This window comes from Festucalex cinctus, chromosome 1 (genome assembly GCF_051991245.1).
Source record: "Festucalex cinctus isolate MCC-2025b chromosome 1, RoL_Fcin_1.0, whole genome shotgun sequence".
Classification (NCBI taxonomy): domain Eukaryota; kingdom Metazoa; phylum Chordata; class Actinopteri; order Syngnathiformes; family Syngnathidae; genus Festucalex; species Festucalex cinctus.
This window is the reverse complement of record NC_135411.1, coordinates 33,570,968-33,595,514: the sequence shown is the minus strand read 5'-3', so window position 1 is coordinate 33,595,514 and position 24,547 is coordinate 33,570,968. Positions and strand designations below refer to the sequence as shown.

At 41.2% G+C, this 24,547-nt stretch overlaps 1 protein-coding gene and 1 long non-coding RNA gene across 8 annotated transcripts in view; one reads left to right on the top strand and one right to left on the bottom strand.

Annotated features, from left to right (window-relative positions):
• LOC144025068 (RNA binding protein fox-1 homolog 3-like) overlaps window positions 1–24,547 on the bottom strand; it is a 461,720-nt gene that overhangs the window by 214,301 nt on the left and 222,872 nt on the right. The gene's annotated exons all lie outside the window — the stretch shown is intronic.
• On the top strand, window positions 12,487–18,818 carry LOC144025175 (uncharacterized). The gene is made up of 5 exons (XR_013284825.1): window positions 12,487–12,562; window positions 12,643–12,707; window positions 13,260–13,336; window positions 15,425–15,549; window positions 16,281–18,818. It is a non-coding gene; the product is annotated as an uncharacterized LOC144025175 (long non-coding RNA).

Sequence of the window (24,547 nt, the reverse complement as noted above, 5' to 3'; positions counted from 1 at the left end):
GTTCTTTCATCAGGAATTGCCGAAAACAAAGTTAAGAAAACTTTACAGCGGCGAAGGGAAAGTGTAATTAGACATGAAAAATATTCTCAATAATCAAATCACATTTTGTTCGCCAGGCTTTGAAATGATATTAATTCAGTTCATATTCTCTCGCTTGCTCTCTCATGCGCGCGCATGTGCGTGCGTGTGTGTGTGTGTAATGTGTTGCTGTAACACAGGTCCCCCAGGGAGCAGATAGGAATCTAATTAAGTAAGATCAATACCAGTGTGAATTTTCTGTCTTTTGCAGCACTGCGGTGACTCGCCGTCTCATTTGTCTGACTCTCCAAATCTGTGCAAATGTTTCTCTTAGAAGGTCTCTCGCTCCGCTAAATACACGCTAGAAAAGAAAAATATACATACACACTGTGACGAGACTCCGACGAGCCCGCTTGAAGGCTTAGCGGTTAATTATCGCAAACATGCTTGGCCGGTTCATGTTTTACGCACTGCAAACTTCCAAGTCATCAGCTTGCCAGCGACTCTTAATCTACAGTGTATTTAGAATTGTGTAACAGTCCCATAATGTATATTAACATTATCATATGGGATGGTGTTACACATTTAAATGACTGCTTGTCTTGGTATTTTCTAAATAACAATCCACGTTTTTATATGCCTATCTACCGTATGCTGCACTGCTGAGAAAAAAGCTATCATTTCCCAACTTGTTGCACCCAAATTAGATGTGCTAGGAAAATACACGTCACCTTTTAATAACATAATCACACAGGTCATGGAGATTGGGGAAACTGGTAAAGGGTGCTGCTTTTTATGTTCAAATTTACCTTAATTTGTTCCTCCCTTTTTCATGGTGAGTCAACACGCATTCACAGGAATTTGCATGCATGATGTCATCCAATGAGAGCAAAGCAGCCGCTCAGAGGCAGGAAGTAAGAGCACTTACGAAAGAACATTCCAGCTTGACTCACAGTCAGGAAATGCTGACTCGAGACGCAAGATGAAAGTGAGCCAAATGTCCCACGTTTTTCCCGCCACCGAGTTTTACGTTAATTAGCAGCGTCACGGCTCGTAAATCTAGCCGACTTTAAAATAATGTAGTAAAATCATATTTGGCATGTACGTTAAAAGGATTCCTTTGATGAAGTGACCTGTCGTGTGAGGAGAGAGTGAAACGGGGACAACTCTCATAAATCCCACCGCACCCCAAGGCAGCGCCGGCGTCCATCAGCCAGCGTGTTCGGATCCCTGGGCACAAATTCTCGCCGTCATAAATTTGCGCCGGGTGAGACGGCGGTACTGCCCCTTCATCAAGAGTCGGTGACCGCCGTCCCCTTCGGGTGGAAATCTGCGGCTCACATTAGCCGCCGCCCTCCATTGGGTTTTCACCTATTTCGCGCAGGGATTCCAACGTTGACACTTTATTGACGTGAGGCGCCGCACTGACGAAATTGCAGTTGCACCAAAGTCCCACAACATATATGTTGTTTTAATTCCGTATGTGCATGTGCGCCTCATTATTTGTTGGCGAGGGCTACGCAGCCCACCTGTTTCGCATGGCTCCCACCTGACATTAGACATCCTTGGACGGTTATAACCGCCACAACTTTTGCCATGAATCAAGCAGAGGCATCTTTACAATAGTTTCCATTTATAATCTATTTCAAACACCAGTTTTCCCCAAATCTTGGCCAATTTTCAGCAAGTTTTACCCGAGTTCCTTTGAAATGTCAGCTGTCTAAATTTTAGCACATGATAATCTTAATTCACCAACAAAGACCATTTATCAAGACTTGGTAAATTTGTCCAGTCCAAACGTTTCTAAAATTTTGTCACATTGTCATTTTACACAAAATTTGTCTGCCAACATTTTAACGTATTAAGTCATCACGATCAAATGTGCATCGAGTTTTTTTTTTTTTTTTTACTAAGCAACCACAATCACCAACGAATTTCATGTGAAACCTCGCAACATTGTCAAATTCGTCCGATTTTCCCTAAATGTTGGCCAATCTACGTCATTAGAATTTCTTTAATCAGTCAGTAGATCAGTAGAGCTCAAATAGCTAAGTCAAAAAAAAAAAAAAGATGTCTCTCATTTAACACCCTCCCAAAAAATAATTTTTATCTGGAAACTTTGTCCAATTTACCAACTTTACCAACTTGTTGTCAACCACCTCCACCGTGATTTTCCTCAATCAACTCAATTCTACAGTATCGCTCAAATGTATCTGTCAAGTGTCTACCAACAAAAATGACAAAATTCTCAGAGGCACCTTTACAATAATCCCCCCTTCCCACCAGGCCGCCCCCACCCCTTACCAGCATCCATCGCCACTGTCTCCACCCGCCACCATTAAGAGCCTCTTGAGTGAGTGCTTGTGTGCATTCAGCACATTTGGGGCCGGGTGGATATTGGAAATGTCAGGACATTTACTCTTGCTTATGTGCGCCACCACTGAGCCGCCGTAGCATCGTAGCTTGGAGCCCGCATGTATTATTCATGGCCGGTGTACATGTACGTGCCCTACTCGACATGGTCGGTGTTCCGTAAACACGTGTTAAATTATGAAGGTGCGCGTTGCTGCGATGCAGTGAAACTGTGCCACCCCAAATTTGTCCGCATTGTTGCCCAACCAATTTCTCTGAGTTTTGCCAAGTAAATGTGACCTGCAACATGCGCAATGTTCTAATTGCTAATAATTGGTAACATCTGTAATTTACAAACAAAATTTTGTGCGATTTTTTTTTCTCAACTTTGTCCAATTCCACCAACTTTCCCACAATGTGTATCATTCTTAGCGAGTTTTGCTTATTATTACACATCTTCCCTCCCTCAGAGTGAAGAATACATATACAGACTCTACAAATACTATTGAACGACAATGTCTTGGATCTAGGAACAAAAATGACCCCCAACCTCTATGTGAAGCCTCACAACATTGAAAATCCACCAACTTTCCTGCAAGTTTGGTCAGTGTCATCATTCCACACTAATTTCACTAATCAAATGTGTCCCCAAGTAGCAGTAATACATGCTATCAATTTGATAATGTCACTAATTTATGAACAAACATTGCCAAATAAAATAAAAGTACAGATGAGTTCCCAACTTTGTCAGGTCCTAAAATTCTGCACAACTTTGGTCGATAGAAATTCTTTTCTGTTAGTTTTGCCAGTCAAATGCATTCCTGATTAGCAATCAAACATGTACGTCAACAGCTGAAATACCATTCAACGATGATATATTTTATTCAGCAAAAAAAAACAAAAAAAAAACTGAAAAATCTTCATACATGACCTGCGTACTTGGTCAAACTCATCGACTTTTTTTTTTCTCCCAGTTTCATGAATCAAATGAGTCATCAAGTAACATTAAAACGTCAATAGCCCCGTACATCCGAATGTATTATACATGGACAGTGTTAAATTATGTATATGTGTGTTGCTGTGATGCAATGACAGGCTGCAAGGGGCAGTGGGCGGCCAAGTCAACAGTGCTGGTAAAGATGCACAAAAAGGCAGCTGACCACCACCCACCACATGGACCCCACAAGGAGGAACACCTGCTAAGCGTACCCCATCATCTGTCTGGCTGTGTCGGTGTCCTGATTGTCAGTGGAGTAACGAAACAGCTTGACTAGAATGAGTTTTATCTGATTGATGCGGTTTTGAAAGGTGTCATTTATTGAGATTTTGTGAATTGCAAGCAATTAATATTTTGCCATCAAAATGAGGCCAACTCTTATCCAGTTCATCATAGTGGTGCTGAGTGGCATATGTTGTCACTAGTTACTTTCACAATAATAGCAAACTAAGTAGTGATTAATGGCAGTGGGATCAGGGTTTTTGGGTTGGCAAGGGTTAGAGTCTGGGTTAGGTTTGAGGTTAGTGTGAGGTTTAGGTGATTCAGGAGTTTGTGTGCTAAGTAGGGTGACCAACTGCTAATAAGCCCAACGGGAGACAAGAGGTTGTTCCTGAGGCACTCCTCAGCGCGGCGGTGATGATGAATTTGCAGTGGTGGCGCATACGTTTTGTGATTATTTCATATTGAACATTTTATACTGTACAACTGCATTCATGGATATGATTCATACTAATTATTTAAAGGACAACAAAAGTATTACAATTTGTCCTGACATTGATGTAATGCACTAGCTCAATTTAGAATGTTATGTTTACCAGGGACGTACAGTGAGCTCTAGACTTGATTAGGCAGGCAGTCTAATGCTGCGTTCTCACCAAAAGCGAGGGACGGCGATTCGGCGGCGCGTTTGCATTGTAGTCAATGGAGTTCGCGCGCAACGGAACGAAAGTGCGTGGGGCGGCGCGGAGGACGCGTTTCGCGCGTTGGGACGCGGTACGCAGCAGCGAAAATCCGCACAGTCGCGCCGAAAATCCGCACATTCGCGCCGAAAATCCGCACATTCACATATTCGTCGAAGTTCAAAAAATTTAACTTTTTTCGCGTTTCGCCTCGCGGTAGCCAATCGGCTTCGAGTACGGGCCACGTCACACACAGCGTCCTCTCTATTGTCACCCCGAGCGCAACAACACGGCCAGCCGTGACAGAATGATGATCAAGAAAGTGCTGGTAAGTCTGTTTACTTGCTTTTGAACTGTACCGAGTTAGCAGCAGTGCTTATTATTAACGCCAAAGCTATTTTTAACTCAAATGCCGGCCGCCCGATTGCCACTAAAAAAAGCGAAAGTGCTATCACGTACCTCAAAAAAGAAGAAAATAGTGCCACGGCTGTTTAGTCCCAGGAAAGACGTGAAAGTAGTTGGCGGTGCTCACTTTTTGTTGACTCGCTAAAGTGCTCCACTTCCTTGTTCACCAAGGGACACGCCTCCTCCGCTACGGTGAGCACGAAAGCGCGAATGAGCGGCAACCGTTCCAAAAACACTCTACGCGGCGAAACGCTCACGAATGAAGTGTTCCAGTTCGCCTTTTCGGATTTGGTGAGAACGTAGCATTAAATTGAAACATACACACCAATCACAAATGTGTGTGTCGGCAGGCGAGTGTACAACTTTTCCTAGGGTGACCCTATTTTAATGGGGGAAAAAAAAAAAAAAAAAAAAAAGACACTTAGGCCTAACTAATATACTTAAAAATGATAGTGTTTACTCCAAGATACTATACATTCAAACTATTTTAATGCATGCCTCCGATGTATTGTTCGAAACAAAAATTACTTAACAAAAATGATTATGACAGACACAATGTTTTAAGCGCATTTTTTGCTCTGCAAACAAATTGGGATGAGCCAGGTTCGTGCCCTTCGCCTCCCGTGAGGCAGCTCATCACTTTGCCACTCAGCTAAAACTCTGGGCCACCGTTGCAGCTGAAGGCAATATTCGAACGCTAACTGATGTACGCAAATGTGGGTAGTGCAGTGCACTCCACCTCCCATTTGCCGCACAACAAAAACCGGACAATTTCATTCATTAATAAAAACCCGTCCGGACGCCCGGAAAGGATGTAATAAAGAGGACATCTCCCAGTAAAACAGTCTAATTCCTTGCAAAATCAAGCTAGCAATAGCAATGTCAAACATCATGTAAAGTGAAACCATCCACAAAGCCAGTAGGCTATTTCCTTTTGTAGCATTCTTTGTGAAAAGTACGAATAATTCTATCCCTTACTTTGCTGAAGATCCGGTAGCTAAGGTGTTGGGCTCTCATCCTTCAAAAGATGACGTTTTTCCTCAAAAGAAAGGCGTGAAAATAGTTTTGTATTTTCCAGAGTGGCGTCATCTTACCGGCGTGTACTGTGCACTAAGTGTGTTTTGAATTCACGAATGCACTGTGCGAACGTATCTGCCTATTTGCGTAAAGGACTTTTCTACTGGAAAACTGACTACACATGCGCGAACACACATCGCTACTCAGGGCTGCTGGAGGCATCGGAGGCGTGTGCCTTGAGCAGGAGAATTTTGCAGCATTTTTGCCTGCAGGCCAGAAGAAATCGTGAGTCCTTTTTAACTGAGCTTTGAAAATCGCCAGATGTTGTCACTTTCAAATGTATATAGGTAGTGTAGGCTTTGTGAAATACAAAAATAATTTAAATAGAAGAATGGAATTCATTTTCGTTTCATTTCAGCCTTGGTCAGCCAGTGCCTACCTTGCCTGCCCTGACCGCACGTCACTGATGTTTACTTATTAGCAGCCGTCCCCAAACATTGCCACAGATCATGTGAAGTCATACATCCGGCATAGAAACAGCATAACAATATATCACTCACCACTCAAACGTGACTTGGGATTGTGTATCCTTAGTGAAGTGCTTACAAAGGTAACTGTGTCTTGCTGTTGCTGTGTGTTGTCCTCAGACCAGCTTCGAATAAATCTTGATGACTAAGTCATCTTTAGCACGCAGATGTTGCCCATGTATTTTTGAACATGCTAGCTGAAGATATAGCAACATGAGGCTAACAAACAGGGCAAGCACTGATTTGGCGGGACATGACTTCAATTTGTAGGACGCATGAATTGAGATACAAATGGTGTGCGTGCATGCACTACACGGGATGTTTAGTCACCCTAGTGGTAAGGGTAAGTTTAGGGCAAGAGGCAGCCCAAAAATTATCACTTTTGAAACCGTGTCTCAGAGTGCATGGATGTCAAAAGGCTTACATGCCTTCATGTTTCTGGGGGTACATCTTTCCTGAGATGATGACATCATTGCCCCAGTTCTTGTATGATATCGCCAACATTCATAACAGCAATGGTGGATTGCTGTGCGACGTTTGTTGCGCCGTAGACCCCGAGTATGATTTTGCTTTTAACTCATTCACTGCCAACGACAACTATAGACGTCAAAAATCCAAGCAAACAGCCAGTGTTAATTTTGAAAAAAATAAAATTTAATTAAATTAAAATTTTAATTTAAAAAAAAGAAATTTCAATTTAGTTTTAGTTATAGTCTTCTGACTAAATATAATTAAAGCCCTAGTAATAACTTAGTCACCTGATTGTATTTGAGTTTTAATCCAACCTTTAGTCGACAAAAATAAGGAGCAATTTTAGTCGACTAAATTGACTTCTGGAGGTCGAGACCCAGTTTGTGGTCTCAGTAAGACCAAGACCGATCACTATGCACGATGGTAGCACTTAGCAATGAAATTGTTGTCATTGTTGTTATTAATAACAATGGGGATTAATAACTATGAATGAAAACAATGAATAACTAAAACTAAATTCAAATTTCTTGTCAAAATTTGCACTGGCTGTTTGCTTGGATTTTTGACGTCTATAGTCGACATTGGCAGTGAATGAGTTAAGTAAAATCTTCTGCTCGACGACAAACACTGTCAACAAGTGAAGATGGAGAAAAGTATATCTTACGTGGGACTTTAATATGACACACAAAACCTAATTATGCCATACAAAACCTTACTATGCCAGATGTCAGTCGTGTCTCATGTAACCTAATATGCCAGTAACTTTAACATGGCACCCATAACCTTACTTACATACAATACCACATGGAACTTTAAAATGCCACACAGAACCTTAACATGCCTTATATTACCTCAATATGTCTCTCTTCATATGCCATAGGACATTGCCACAAATATCCTTGATATGCATTAAAAAAAAAATAATAATACGCCAAATGTAACCTTAATATGCTAAAAGGCACTTTACATGACCTGGCCATGATATGTCTTACATTCCAGACATAACTTTAACATGCAGCCCATAACTGTTATATGCCACACACAGTCTCAACATACCACATGAACTGAAAAATGCCATGTATAACCTTAAAATGGTTCACGTAACTAATCTGCCACCCATAAGTTTAATGTGCCACACTTGGCCTTGACATGCCACAGATAACCTTAATACATACGGCAGCCATATTCTCGGGCGATCTGCGGAGTGCCAAGTGTGCAGTCCCGTCGCGCAAGGGTTTCCTAATCGCGGACACGCTCGTCACGTTAATGGAGAAATTTGATGAACGCCGCCCATTTGGGCGGGATTCCGTCGAGTCAGGACTCGGAGATGAAGAGACGGGGGCGGAGACGGGAGATGTTAGAGGTCACGGCGTTGACAAATGTCGTCTCATCACAATTAAAAACCTTGCTGATGATATCATTAGCAGGAGTGGAGACGTTGTCGCATTTTTTATCTATTTTTTGGGAGGCGGGACAGGATGATTGTTGGATTTTTTCTGTTGTCAATGTTCACTTGGACTTTTAATGAGTGATACAAATCCACAGCAAGAAGTCGTCCACTGGCATGTTGATGAAAATCTTACTGGCCGAACATTCTGACTGGCGTAATTAATGTCCCTCATTCCTGCATGACCTCCACCAAGGTAAAAAGTCATTTAGCACAAAATTGTGTGTAAGGTTGAGGCACAGACCAATAATAACCTTATGAAACTCACCCTGGCTTGAAACCTTAATTTAAAACAAAATGTTGGCTTGAAAGACACATTTTAAACAAGACTTGAAACCCCTAATTTAATCCTGGCTAAAAACCCAAACATGACACCCCCATCTAATGCTTGAAAAACAAATTTAAAACCTTAACCCTGGTCTGAAGCCTCAATTTAATATCCTAAAGCTTGAAACCCTATCAATGACTTGAAAACCTGACTTCATACAAGCGAGGTTTATGGCTTGAAACCCAAATTGGGGTTTAAATGCTGAGTTTGAAACCCCAACCCTGCATTGAAACCCCAACTTGAAACACAAACCCTGGCTTAAAACTTCAATTTAAAACTGACTTAAAATGTGAATTTGAAATCAGAACCGAAGGGTTAAACCATATAACTTTAAACCCTACACCACCATATTACCTGAAACCCAACACCGGGCTTCAAAAACTAACTCAAAATGGCTTAAAATAATAATTTTCAACCCTAACCTAAGCTTAAAACCTTAACACCCTAACCTTGGCTTTAAAATCAGTCTTGTAACCCAAATTTATCATATTTTCCATGGATTGAAACCGTAACCCTGACTTGAAACTAGTGTTGTTCCAATACCGTTTTTTGGCTCCGATACCGATACCGATACCCAGCTTTGCAGTATCGGCCGATACCGATACGATACCGATACTTAAGGTTTTTTTTCCTCAACACGAAAAAGCTGTCCTGCCATTGGTTCAGAGCATTCATCGGCATGCAGTGAACATGTCACATGTCGTGATAATGTCGTGCATGAGCAAGACACAAGATGCTGCATCCAAAAACCTATATTAGCGTTGTAATTAATGGTATCGGCATGTTACTTGTGAGTAGTCACCGATACCGATACCACTGTATCTGCATCTCTGCCAATACCAGTATTGGTATCGGAACAACATTACTTGAAACTCAGCACCAGATTTTAAACCGTAATGCTGATTTGACATTTTATTATTACCCTGTCTCAAAACCCGTCTTAAAAACCCGACATTGACGCAATAATGTAGTAAACAGCAAATATTTTCTGTATACTTGGAGCTGGTTTTCTTTTTGACGTCTTGTTCGGGTCTTGATGAAGTCATCTTGTTGCCCCCCCCACCCCCCAAACTTGTCCCGCGGGCGACCTCGGCGGCACTCGGCAGACTTTGAAGCGTGTCGCCACTAAGCGAGGCTGACACGCCGCAAGATGAAAGTCTTGTCATTCATTTGCCTCCGACAATCTGCGTATGCTAATGTCCGAGCGCCTTTAGCTCAATTTGGAGGACCGGGCCGCCGGTGCGTACCCCTGGGACCGTTTAGTGTGGGGGGGTGGCTCGGGCCGGTGTCTAGAGGTGTCCCGAATCAGGCGCCTAATAGCTCCAGGTTCAGCTTCAATGCTAAGGCCTGATATTGAGCGCAAATAGAAAGTGGAAAAATACAATGGAACCTCAAATCTTAATATGCCAAGCCCCCCTAAGTGGTACCATTTGGCATTTAAACCATAATAAGCCAAACATGATTTTAATATGCCACATATAACCTTCATGAAGTGCCATATTGTTCTACATATAGCATTAATATGCTACACGTAACCTTAAGATCCCATGTTCCCTTAATATAAAGCACTACGATTCAAACGTAAAAGGGGTACTTGACTCATTTAGCCATTTTCTGCAGTAAAAAGTTCATATTTTGTCTATAATTGATGTGGTAACTTCATTATTTTTCAAGTGCAATGAATACCTTTAAAAAGTAAATTTTCCACTTGTCAACTGATGATGACATCACCTGTGCGGAGGAAGTAGGTAACGACCAATCATGGCTCAGTTTACTGACCAACCTCAGAAAACAGGTAAGCCATGATTGGCCGGTACCTACTTCCTCAACACGAACCGAATACGCCACAACCTAAAACGTGTTATCATTTGGCATTCAAACGATACACCCTGGAAAAATCCACCGCAAAACTTGGACTTCCTTATTATGCCATAAATAGCATTAATATACCACACAGACAGGAATCTTATATGCCACACTAGAAAAGTACCATTCAGACTTTGAGAAGCCACTCATAACCTTAACATATTGCATATAAATACTGTATAACATGTAGGAGTGTGACGATAGATCGATAAGGCGATAAATCGTGACACTTTGTCTCCCGATAGATTATCGATACGCCTATACAAGTATTGCAATATTTGCAGTTAATATACAGCCACTATAACAACTTACTTATTGAGCAATTCTTTGGCGGGCCACTAGGGGTGCACCTCATAAGAATGGAGGGGAAATGTACGGAAGTCTTCAGGAGAAGAAGACTCATGAGCTTACTTTTACTGTTGTAAGACATTTATCTGTCCAGCACCTGACTCAGTTTTGCACACGTTTCTATGAAAAATGTGTATTACAGTACATCTTCAATTTTAAAATTTTAAAACGTATTTTATGTTTCGACTTTTTGAAGCACACAATCTCTGAGGGATATTGATATTGATTTAAATTGATTTAATATTTAAGTAATCTTATTTATTTATTTACTTTTGCAATGTTACACAAAAAGTTGCCAGTTTATAAAATGAAACAATTGACTATGTAACTGACATGTTGCATGACAATAGTTTTTAAGAAAGACACAAATTATGTTCACAGAAAGTTGTCTCTGTTAAGAAGACATTTGTATTTGTTAAAAAAATAAAAATAAAGATACCGTACTCACTGTGAAGAAGAAATCAGTTTTAATATTGTGTTTCAGTGATGGTACAAAACAAAACAATTTTCTGATTGGAAAAACATCAGTTTGTTTTGAGTAGTTTTACCATAGATTATCGTGGATTTATTAACTGACCAATATATTGATAATCGCGGTATCATCATATCATGAGATAATCGTTATCGCGAGCCTTGTATCGCATATTGTATCATATCGTGAGATACCTAGAGGTTACCACCCCTAATAACATGCCACCACTTCATCTTTTAAATCAGGCCTGAAAACCTTTTTATTTAGACAGGCCTATGATATTTAATTGAGAATCCGATTTTATTCTATTTCCTATTTTCTTTTTATGTTGTTTTATTTTCTGTTAGCACTTTGAGATCATGCTGATGAAAAGTGGATTAGAAATTTAATTTATTATTATTATTATTATTATTATTATTATTATTATTATTATTATTATTATTACCACATGTAACCTTAAAATAGCTGCAAAGTGCATTGGTGACTGTATCTCTCCTTTCCCAGGGCATTGTATTAAGTATATTGTAAAAATGCAATAAAAGTGTGTTCAAGTTTTACAATAGTGTTAATTTCTCTTCTTAAAAAAAAAAAACAAGTGCCTATAGAGTTCATGAATGTTGAGACTGCGAATCAACTTTGTTTTGTGGATGGCGGCGGCGAGCGTTGAATGGCGCCGCCAAGGTCGAGTGTTTGTCACCTGGCAACCGAGCGGCACATCGGAAACCCTTGAAAGGCAGCGCGTCAATCAAATCCGCCTTTGAGCACTGTAGACATGCAGTTCGCTTCTCAGGCATTCACTGAGGCTATTTAGAGAGCAATAATTGCGCTGTATGGATTTGTCTTCGATGGATTTCACCCAGGCGACCGATACATTCAATAGTGGACGCCTCCATATATCAATGCCAAATCTACCCAGCTCTGCGTCTGGCTTATTGCTGGATGTTGTTGTTCTTGTTGTTTTCCAGCAAGAAGGGCCACAAAAGATGGAGAACATCTGCCCATCCACAACGACTCCCAGCAGCGGTAACCCCAAATATAATCATAAAAATGTAACAAAACAAGGTCAGAAAATGCGTAGGCCTATACTGACGCAAAAAAAGCTGTCATAGAAATCACAGAACATGATAGTCTGCAGCTGATCGTTTCTGTTTGGCAGTGTAAAAAAAAAAAATGTGTTTGTAACCCACCTAAAAGGGGTTAACAAATCATCTTTATTCATTTCCAATCATTATTTTGCACTTACTGTATTTTATTTTTGAGTCGTATGCAATTTTATTTTGAAAACCGGAAGTTTATTTTGTAAAGAAACCGGAAGTAGTGCTCTAAACTATTCACTGAAGCTTAACTTCGCAAATACAAACGAGCACTGGCTTCTGATTTCTACCGTGTATTTTGGATGTAAACAAAGAAAAACGGTATGGAAACTTAGTTAAATTCCTTTGGTATTTAACATTGAATTGTCCGCGATTGTAAACCCGTCTAAATGTGATTTTAGAAGTTCGGGAATTCAGAAGGAGACCTTTTACTGCCACGCTTTTTGGGTGGAAAACCTCTTCCTTGGTAAGCTAGCTCTAGAAAGTTCTCCGTGTTTGTGTGCGTGTGTGTGGAGAACACAACGAAGTGAATGGAGCTAAATTTAGTGGTTTTCTAAATATATTTTTGTACTTTTATTTTGTTTCTGGAGGATGTATTTTTATTTTATGACCAAAAAGGGAAGTTTATTGTTCACAAAAATAATTACTTGAGATTTTGACAGTGAAGTATCACTTTTGTGTCCTCATTGTGATTTGAGGTTAAAGTTACTCACAATAGAAGGAAGTAATTTCATGTTATTATTTTAGTTTAAATGGCTAAAAGAATACTCCACATTGAGAATGTGAGTTGTGTATTATCTTAAAGGGTCATAAGTGAAATGTGGTTACATCATTTCAATTGATTGTAATTTCAAAAGGTTAAAATGCTATATTTTGACAGTATTGAATTGTTGATGGGAAATATTGGTTGTCGCCTTCCTGCAACCATGCTATTTTATTTTCCTTACTGAAAAGAATTTTATGTTGTACAACACCTAGAAACCTTAGATCCTGAACTATAAGCCTGTTCTTTATACAGGTCAGGTGTTTTGTGATGCCAGAAAGATTGGTGACGCCCCAGTCTTCCAACAAATTGCATCAGTGATCCGTTTGATGGTGAGCTACCCACGACGAACAAAGAACGATTGTCACACCTCCTAACCAGCGGCTTGCGGTAGGATCGTGATAATCTTATTGACCGACAACAATATCACCTTTGGAGACATTCTATGACTTTGACTATTCCCCCTTGACTTTTGACTTGGACAAAATTGGATCCGCATGGAACAATTTCGGCAAGGAACACTTGGAAAGGACATTTTCTTTTTTTTTTTTAATCGCTTTAGTTATTGGGCCTACTCTTGTCCACATACTGTAAACTGTTGCATATGCTGTTGACATTACATGTTTGAGCATGAAAATATATCCACTTAACACCTCCGTTCCCAAGGCTTTTCCGAAGACCTTGGTCCACACGCTGGCTACCAAGATGGACTTTAAAAATAAATAAATAAAATGTCCCCCTTCCCCTACCAGTGTTGTGCATGCACTCACGACCAACAACGAGGCACTCTAAAGTGGCCATGCCAGCAGATGATCCAAATGGGAAAATGCATTTTCGGTGTGTAGACATAGCTAACTGTCAAGTCACGCTGGGCAGCAAAGTCGTCATTCTGCTGCACCATTTTAGTTAGAAAACAAAAAAATCAGGTAAAACAGTTTAACGTTTTATATCCACAATAAAGTAGGCTATTAAATACAGTAGTTCTCAGTCTGCACACATTTTCATCTTCAAACATGTGGAAGAGAAACAAATCTTTGGATTCACTCAACATTTTTTTTTTTTAATGATTTTCTTTGGTTGTATCTTGTTGCATAAAAAATGCATTTGCTTGACACTGGGTCAACCAATGCTCAGAACAAGGGTCAAGTCAATGAACTCAGTGGCGATCAAAGAAAAATTGAAGAAGAACACTGAGCATTTTTGAAGATTGTGATTTCATGGTTAAAGCCTGGAAATACAGGCTTGAATCAATCATTTGAAACCAATATGCTGGTTTGAATCCCTAATTTGAAAACCAAACTTGTTTGAGGGTTTTATGGCTGCTGTGAGGTGTTTGGAAGGAAATCAGTGTCAATCAATGAAGATTTTTCAATATTTTCCTTTAATTTCCATGGCATAATATTTGATGGTGGTGTATTTTTGGAGTACTTGTCCAACTTATTAGCCTTAGCATGTTCAACTATAGTTTGGTGTTTACCAAACTTTACTGAGCCAAGGCACACCACCAAACAAAAATGCCACAAATAGTCGTGTAAGATCACTTCATACTGTAGTGCTGCGAGTCACTATATGCCACTAGCATAAATATATAAACAAAGACACATTATCTGTGATGAATAAAAATAAGTTTGAACCAGTTAAGTGAAACTAGAGAAATGATCGGGAATCACCATGCTTGATCCCATCAGGGTGTTTGAATCCCAATCAGATCAAAGGAGCAATAAGCCGGCCTCAGCGACTCGCCAATGAAACCAACCATGTGATCTCATGCTTTAGTGTTTGACATTACATTTTAATCATGTATGGTGTATACATGACACCTGACACAGGCATTGAATCACCATCTTGGCCCTTGGTGATGGGTTGGCAGCCATTTCGTACTTGATCCCGCACAGATGTTGCAGTGCGCTAGCAAACGAGCTGGTGTGAACGTCAGGCGTACCAGAGTGCCAGATAACAAAGTTTAGCATGAAAAACGTGCGTTCGACAGATGCCTCTCCATCAAAATGTTTCCAAAAAGCCTTTAACGCTGCACCGGACGCCTTTAATGTATGACAGGGTAGACTGACCTGACCTCACACCTGACAAACTTTTATGTGTGCTGAAAACGAAAGATGGTGGAAAGACAGAGGGAAGATTGCGAAATGATGGTGGCAGAATGATGGAGTGATGGTGAAAATATTTGACACAATGGTAAAAAGGTGGTGGAAGAATGGGCGAAAGTGGCGGAAAGATGGTAGAAAATTGGGCGAGAGTTCAGAATGTGATGATATGGAAAACTGAGAAAAATACAGTGGAAAGAAATAAAAGCTGGTAAGACGATGGAAAGGAAGAAACCAAGACAAGTGAAGTGATAAACGTCAGAGCAAAAGCAAATGGCATCAAGAAACTCATGAAGAATTTTCTTCTTCCTGTTTTAGATCCAATGTGGTCACGCCAAGATTTGTCATTTCTCATTCAAAGTGAAACATACTTCAACAAACAGGAAAAGCCCAGTTGTCTCGATTCAAGCATTGAAGATTACCACCAGCTGGAAGAGCGTATGGTAAAAAGATTGTGTTCGATGTTGGCAAGATGGTGTTCCCACATCGTTGTTTCACCGTGTCACCACTCCCTCCCCGCTGCCCTTTAAAACATTGACCCTCTCTGCACTACTGCCGCCCCGTCTGATTAATACCAGAGGATGGTTATTGGCATGCGCGACACTTTCACCGATAGGTCACCTGCTTGACCCCCCCCCCCACGCAGTACACACGCACAACACAAAACAACACACTAGGATCGAAGAAGTCCTGCAGACAGGAAGTGTCACAGCTTAAGGCCGAAGGAAGTCACTAACGGTTTCTGCTGCTTCATCGTGACCAACACAAACACAACTCAAGCCCACAAAACAACCAAACCTCTCAAAACCTGGCACAACCTAACATAAGACAACACATCAAAAATTCAGACAACAGAGCACAAACCCGCAGAACTCACAAAGCGGGCTATGTCCATCTTTATCGTTTAATAACGAAAAGGCATATCTTTCAGATGAATATTGGTCTAACTCAATGATCACTTCCATTTTTGAAATATGGGTGTAGAACTTTATTGCCCTCAGCACCTTTACTAATTTATCAGTGCAAGACTGGGCCAACTCCTATTTACAACCCAGTAAATTCAGACTCATAGTGACATACCACCTTTTATGAAATATTGACAGATTTATCAGCAATTTATAATTAGATGACTATTCTGCTTTATTGTTCCTAAACCTAGTTTCTTTTATTTCAGACAACCCAGATGATAATAATCAGGATCCAGCCTATGAACCTGAAGATGATGTCAGTCCATCCTTTGTGGGTAAAAGTGCCAGCAATATGAATATCAAGTATGATCCACGTCCAGAATCATTATACTGTATGGCCAAATGCCCAACTCTGAAGAAAACCACATTTTCTGTATCCAGAAGAAGTAATCATTGGCATATAAATCACCAAGATATACATCCCCCCCAGATTTTATTGCCGCCATAAAATTTGAAATCACTCTCCTGCAATATGACAAAAATGGAGTTAGCTCCCTCTAGTTCTCAGTGGCTCAGTCTAACGCTGAGAAAATACCAATGACGTCATCAGCGACTGGTCAACATCAACATGACTTTCATCACATTAGTGTGACTTCAAAAATCTCAGCACACATAATGGCACACACACACACACACACACAAATACATAATGGCGCACACACAGCAGCCTGTAGTGTGGATCACATTTACCAAGAGCCACCCACACAACACACATAGCCCAGGGCACAAAAGGCCACAACACAAACAAACTCATTTGTAACCTGTCTTGACACACACAACACACACACCCCACATGTGCGCATGCACACGCACGAGCACAACCCCGTAAAGCCCCCCCCCCCCCCCCCCTCCCAACCCTTTTGTTTATCACGGTCTCTCAGAGAGAAGGATCATAATGTCAGCCGTGTAGCGCTTGGCGATCTATATGCATCGCCATTCCGATATCTATTGATGCCATTTAGCGGGCGTATTAGCTGCGGTGGCGGCGCAGGTAAATGTCAAGAGCTGTGCTCGCTCTACTGTTTCCTGGATGTAATTGGACTCGAAGGTGTTGCCGGCCCGTCGGACGACAGCGGTCAAGCTCATTCATAGCGACAAAACCAAAGTCTCCAGTGTCCACACGATGACTCTTCGGGAGTAGCGAACTCTCGTCAGTTTGCCAACTTCACTTTTTTTCTGTAGAAAGTGACAGAATAGAAGTTCCTGGGCATGGTTATATATGATATAGTATGTAACTATTTTTCTTTTTCAGAAATCATTTTTGGTGGGTGTTGCAAATATGACACTTTTGAAAAAGATAGGACTTATTTTCTGAAATGTAAATACGCCACTATCACTTTTGCCGGAAATGTCCAAACTTTCTTCAGAAATTTCTGACGTTTTTCTTTTCTTTTTTTGGGTTTCTCAGTTTATGACATTTTGCTTAGTACCTTGGCTAATTCCGAACGAATAATGAAGGTTCGCTCTAACAACAAATGACACGCTTGGTTTTATTCCTAGTAAATAGCCAATACTGCCGTGTTGCTACACACACGTGCACACGCACACACACATATTCCTTTGCGTACTTTGCAAGCCGAGGAAGAGCTGACTGCGACATTTTTCTACCTCTTGAAAAAAGTAGCGGCTGTCAGGATGACAAATGAGGGGGGAGTGCACACGCTCGCGCTAGCCTGCGCGACGGCATTATAGCGGCCCAACGACGCATTCAGGCACTTCCTCCTTCCTTTTCCCACCTCAGCAGTTAGCAACATGCTAATTGCACGCGAGCAATTAGTGACGTCCGATGGCCATTAGCCAATTTCTTTGTTCATGTGTTGCTCGCCAGAACAGGTTGAACCTTGGCTTCGCACCCTAACTTAAACTTAACCAAGGCAATATTGCTTTTACTGAAAAATACATATATATATTTTTTTTTTCAGGAAATATACTGTACACAGCAAATGGGTCAGTGTTAAATTACCACTGTTCAATCAAATATGCAGTAAGCAGTGTTATTTTAACACTGTTAGGACAAAAAGTTACACTGTCAGAGTACATTTCCTTGAGTGTTAGGGTGGATGTTGGGTATAACCTGAATAGCAGAGGCGGGAGTAAGTAATTTTTTTGTAAGTCACGAGTAAGTCTCAAGTCTTTGCCCTCAAGTCCCAAGTAAAGTCCGGAGTCAAGACTCACAAGTCTCAAGTGATTCACAAGTCCTACACTTTGAGTTTCAAGTCCTTTCGAGTCATTTTAACAACATCGTAGATTATATTATTTCGGGTGATAGGAAGGAGTAGGGTTGCCTTTCAGTATCAGTCACATGTAATATTCTGGCCACTCACGCTCGGTAATTAAGTTGCTACTGACAAATTCTGTTATTTTTTCAGGATCCCTGTATGGGTTAATGAGAGCCTAGCAACTTCATTGTTTGCATCAACCATTCAGAGTATATTCAGTATCGTGAATGTTGACTTGCAGAAGTTAGGTTTATATTTCACTGCGATTGTATTTTCTTGTGTGCTTTGCTTTGCTTTCATTTCATTGTTGATGGTTCTGACAACATGATGATGCAGACCAACTTGGAGTAGCAGCTGTAAAAATATATTACGAAAGAAAATTTATATTCACATTCTTACTGATGAAATCTGCATTTAGTTTCTCCCACACATTTCATACTTATTTTCGCCGTAAAGGAAGAAAATAAGCTTACTGTAGGTGTGGCAACGCAAGCTTTTTGTAAATTAAAATCCCGTTTGGACCTCTCTGCCTCCTCACCTTGCTTCCTCGCATTTGGGTCCACAATCACACCCCAAACATAACAGCATCACTGTGTGTGATGTTCTACAAATTGTGCATGCATGTGAAGTTTTCCCATTCAATTGAACATCTGATCGTGTGAACGTTATAACGTGAGGACTCACAGGAATTCCAGCGATGTCAACTGTGTCAGCCTGGACGAGACATGTTGGCGGCTCCCATTGCAATACGTCGCTTTGCGTCACATTTTTTTTTAATCCACTAAAAGGAAACGGCAGACCCAGCTTGCTACAAATATATGACATCCGCAGCAGGCGGGCGTGAACGTTCTGGCTAACGCGGAAGTAGATTTGTATGTCAAAGGACCCGCGTCTGACCGCCCTCACCCCCCATCCTGATTGTCATTGGCTAACTTTAGCTGTCATTCTAAGCCAAATGTGAAAGGAAGTTACTTCACACACACCCAGCGACTCATTTTATTGGCTCCGAGCAATTTCTATATCACTTGTCAACCTACGGGAGCAGCCGTGGCCCAAAAATGGCAAAGATGCCGTTTGCTGAATTTCGTGTAAGAATTGAGAATTATTTTACGTGACTTTGAAGTCCCCGTACGGGACATAACAATTTAGCCCAAAATACGGGGCGTCCCGGCTAATACGGGACAGTGGGCAACGCTAGGTAGGAGTCAGGGACTCGGGGAGTGAACCCAGAGTGGTGCAGCAGATTGCCGTGTTTGCAATGTGTTAGCAGTGAGTTTAAAGCCTCATTAACTACGCAGCTTGCAACAATTATCCTATAAACAACTGACTAGGACTGGGAAAAAGTCAACCAAGTTGGTTGGGTTGACCACAAAAATTGGTTGAAGCAAAAATGCATGCGTCAAAGTAATAGTTAATTGTTTTAAGAAAACATATTTTGCACCAACTGGAATATATTTTATATTTCGTGTTCCTGCACGGACATTTATTGCTGACGGACTGACTGGCATTCACCACTGCTGACTTAAGATGCTTCTTAGGGTTGTTTGTGGTCTCTTTAGACTGAAATGGGAAAAAATTAGCATCACTACATGTCTTAAGTTTGTAACAAAACAAACTATCTGCGTCAAAATCGCTAAATATAAAAGAGCTCTAATGAATTTATTGGTGCCAGACGCACGTAAGATTGCGGGACTATTATGTGTCAGAAACAGGATGGCGGTATCTAATATGTTTAACATTGAGCAAGACTCCTCCTGATACGGCAACTCCGGAGTTTTTTGTTTTTTTTTTCCTCACTCCTCCAGGTAGCGTGTAGGTGAGTGAGGCGATCTAGCATTTAGTGTAAGGACTCTTATACTCCGGTTTTACACCACCAAATGTGCAAAAGCCGGGCCAAATAGCGCGAGAAGCTCGGTCATCCGGGAGGGACTCAGGGACGAGCCACTACTCCTCCGTGTGGAGAGGAGCCAGGTGAGGTGGCTCGGTCATCTGGTTGGGATGCCTCCTGGACAGCTCCCTGGAGAGGTGTTCCGGCGGGAGGTCCTGGGGACGACCCAGGACACGCTGGAGAGACTATGTCTCTCGGCTAGCTTACGGACACCTTGGGATCCGGGAAAAGCTGGTTGAAGTGGCTGGGGAGAGGGAAGTCTGGGCTTCCATGCTAAAGCTGCTTCCCCCGTGACCTGATGCGGTAGTAAATGGATGGATGACATTTAAAGCGTTAACTCTGCAGATTCATTAAAGCATAAAATAAATTAACTCTGTATGCTATCAAACTTGTCGTAGTGACTGGCGGAAAGATGAGTAAACATGGACAATAGATTTACTTTCTGATTTACTTGCTTGATGCTTGTTGGAAACAATTAAGTGATTAGAAAGAGGAGGAACTTGGCAAGAGGAAAACTTTGCAACGGTACAACTTTTTTCCCCCGAGAAATGTACGACATGCCACCCCCACTCCTCCAAGAAATGGCTTATTTTTCACAAAAATGCAGTTTTTTTTTTTTTTTAAGTTTTCAAACTTTTATTTCAACTTTGTAGGGATTGGAAATTGCAGTAACGATGCCGTGATAGACAGTCTGTTGTTTGGTGTGGCTTTATTTCGTCTAAATGATGCTTTTGGCAGCATTTGCATTCTAAACCTTGATTTGACATATGGGCCATATATTTGTGGTTTGATTTTTTTGTGTTGTTTCAAACTAACTATGACACGTCTCACTGAACATGATAAAAACCTGACAATCTAGTTTGTGGCTTTTGATTTGCCCTTGACGCTGTCACTTTCTCGTCCTCCTTTTGTTGCTATTGAAGCTTTTGTTGGCTTTTGCTTACGGCGACAAAGTCCCGCAGGCATCTTGTAGATAAGAGTTGCAAAAGGCGGGCGTGGAGGAGCTCTGCAAAGTTACTGCGCTGGATCAATTACAATGCAATTACAATGGGACAGAAATACAAGCCGGGCCGAGGTTCTGTCGGCACCGATCCCAAAAGATAAGACGTTGAGGGATGGTCCCCGGGAGCATCGCCCTGATGTCAATAAACTCTCCGTCGTCTCTATCTGAGCGGGCGGGGAGACGCCATGAGACGTTGCCGGGCGGGAAAGACAAGTTAGTGGGCGGGGAAAAGAAACACGGAATCAGCGGTTTGAAGACACTCAAAAAAACAAGCCAATCACTCAACAGGAAAAAACTGATGAGCAATAGTGGAGACCGAAAGACTGATGTCACTAGCAGCATGCTGACCGAGGCTTGAATCCATACTTTCCTCAGAAAATAAATAGATGCACAATGGTAGTGCTGCAACAGCACTGACTGCTTTCACTTAGCATCGTGCTAACCCAGGCTTCGAACTTCATTTTAAATGCTCACACATGTTTGAAACTTAAATGAGGCTTGAAACTATACTTTCCTTCCCTGTAAAGTGAACTAGGAAAAGGAAAAGAAGTGCAGTGGTGGCGCTGCAGCAACTGCTGTCAGTTAATTTCGTTGCCTTTGAAATATATTTGTCTATTATATTTTTTGAATGGGGAAGAATATGGTTCTGCTCCACTGGATATGTCAAACTTGGAAACAACTTTATTGATGCCCAACCACCAGTAGATGACAACATTTCCCCATTTTATACGAAATAAACAGAGTTTGAGAGTCCATGGGGGTAATGACTGCATTTGGTGCAACCTACATTTTTCTACTGTTAATTATAAAAGAATGGGACAAGACAGAAAGGAGGGAGTCTATTCTGTCATTTGGTAGATGCGGTAATTATTGAACATAATATCGTGTTGGTATTGAAAATTTGGAAATTTTCTAAAATGTCTGGCAGAGATGAACAACATATGAACACAGGTTTAAGGGTTAATGCTAAGAGGAGCCTATTCAGGATCGAACTTGAGATACTTTGATAAACAGTTTGTGGGCGGGCTAAGGTTAGTTGAATTTTCAGTTCATTTGCAAGCCAGACCAAAGTCCATTCGGACTGGTACCAACACCATTATTTTCCGTTTCAAGTTGGCATTTCAAATTAGGACTTCATCCTGTTAGCTGCTTAAAGCAGCCGGCAAAATTTTTATAACCTGCTGTGGGCTGAGGTACAAGTTGTTTGAACTTTGAAGTTGCATGTCAACCACACGAGAGTTAGTTCAGACCTTTCCGGACCATTTCCTGGCCGTCCCAGTCCCAGTATTTTTGGGTATAAAAACAGAGTAGAGGGTGCGTATGGGCTCGACTCTCTCTGTGGCCATCACAATAAGTACTCAATATTCCACAATTCAGAAAGACGACCGACTTTGCACAAATTATTATTGGAAATAAAGACTGATATTTCATGTCATTTCATTTTTGTCACTTTGTCATGCCGGCTGATGTGCGGCAGGTCAGGTGGGGCGATGTCCACGTTCTAGGTTGATCAGATGTCTTGAATAAATGTGCAAATCACAGTGGCAAGCACCCCCCACTTCCCCCAGCCCATCCTAGACCCTCATCCAAACAGGCCTATACTTTTTTCCATCAATGGAAATCTAATTGCTTAAAAAGCGATCAATGGTGGCTAAATTGGTTTTGTGTACGGGCGCGCTCGGAATAAAAGCTACGAGCTGTTTTAACGCGCGCCGCTTTTGCATCCTAAATCACGGTAATATTCCGAGTGGGGCTTCCTTTTCGGCAGGGTCGGGTGGTGGGGGCTTTAACTCTGGTGGTGTTGTGGGAGGAGGCGCTCCATCACGCCGCTAATAAAAATCACAGGCTTTAATTGTTTCTCCAAACTTGTAAATTGCACGGCTTAATGGGTTAATACGCAGACTCGTACGAGGACTTCGGGGAGCAGGGAGTCAGTTGGTGGGTGGGTTAGTCGCAGAAGAGATGGCGGTGGTGGGATGCCAGCTCCATGTTGCCGTGACTGCTGATAACCCTCCAGTGATCTGATAGCACTAATCCGCTCTAATCCCTAATACACTCTTTAGCATGCTGCTAACTGACAGCAGTCGATGTTGCTGCTGCGCTTCTCCTGTGCGTCGCTTTATTTTCCTATTGTGTCATTTGTTTGTTTTACAGAGGAGGAAAGTGGGGCTTTAAGCCTCAGTTCAGGTTTTGAACAAGGGCTAGGGTTTCATATTAAGGTTTTTAACAGTAAGAACAGTGTCTAACAGGAAGAAGCCCTAATTTAAACTATTTTAACCAAAATAGCTCTAGTACAATGTGGACTCAGTATCAGTCCAAATGAACTCAAGTGTGGATCGCATGCAACCTCAAAAGCCAATCAACCCCAAAACAGAAGCAGTTTATCAAAATATCTCAAGTTTTACTGTGAAAAGGCCGTGGTTCAAACGACTCTTAGCATTAGTGGTAGCATTTGACAGCTAACAAGATGAAGCCCTAATTTCAAATGATAGCGTGAAAATGACATTCTGGCTTGAAACACAAACCTTAACTTGAAAACCTCAATTTGAAGTATAAACATTTTTCTAAAGCCCTAACTTGTCCATCATAGATATGCAACCGCATGTCCCTTTCCCGGGAACATACTATACTCCATGCAATAGATGTTTTCAAGATATATATATATATATATATATATATATATATATATAATGTATGTATGTGTGTGTGTATATGTGTATATATTTATTTTATTTATTTATTTATTTTATTTTTTTTAGAAATATACAATTTATTATCAGGCTGACAACGGGCTGACTATGAATATTGAAAGTCCACAAAAAAAAAAAAGAAAGAGAAAAAATGCTTAAAAGGCAAGGCAATGTAGCTTTGTTTATATAGCACATTTCATACACAATGCAACTCAATGTGCTCACACAAGCAAAGACACAACACCTAAAAGCATTTAAAAACACAACAGCTAATGTACAAATTTCCAGAAGTGAAATGTGTAGATTAATTAACTCATTCACCGCCTTTGACAAGTATACCTCCATCCATTTTCTTGACCGCTCATTCCTCACAAGGGTCGTGGGGGGTGCTGGAGCCTATCTCAGCTGGCTTTGGGCAGTAGGCGGGGGACACCCTGATCTGGTTGCCAGCCAATCTTAGGGCAACAAGTATACTTGTCAATTGTATTTTTTTGGAGCGGGGATAAGATGGGGGAAGAATCTGATTATGCTCCACTGTAAATGTCAAACTTGGAAACAACTTTACTGATGCTTAACCACCGGTAGATGACATCATTGCCCCATTTGATACGAAATAAACACAGTTTCAGAGTCCATGGGAGAAATGGCTGTATTTTGGCAAACCTACATTTTT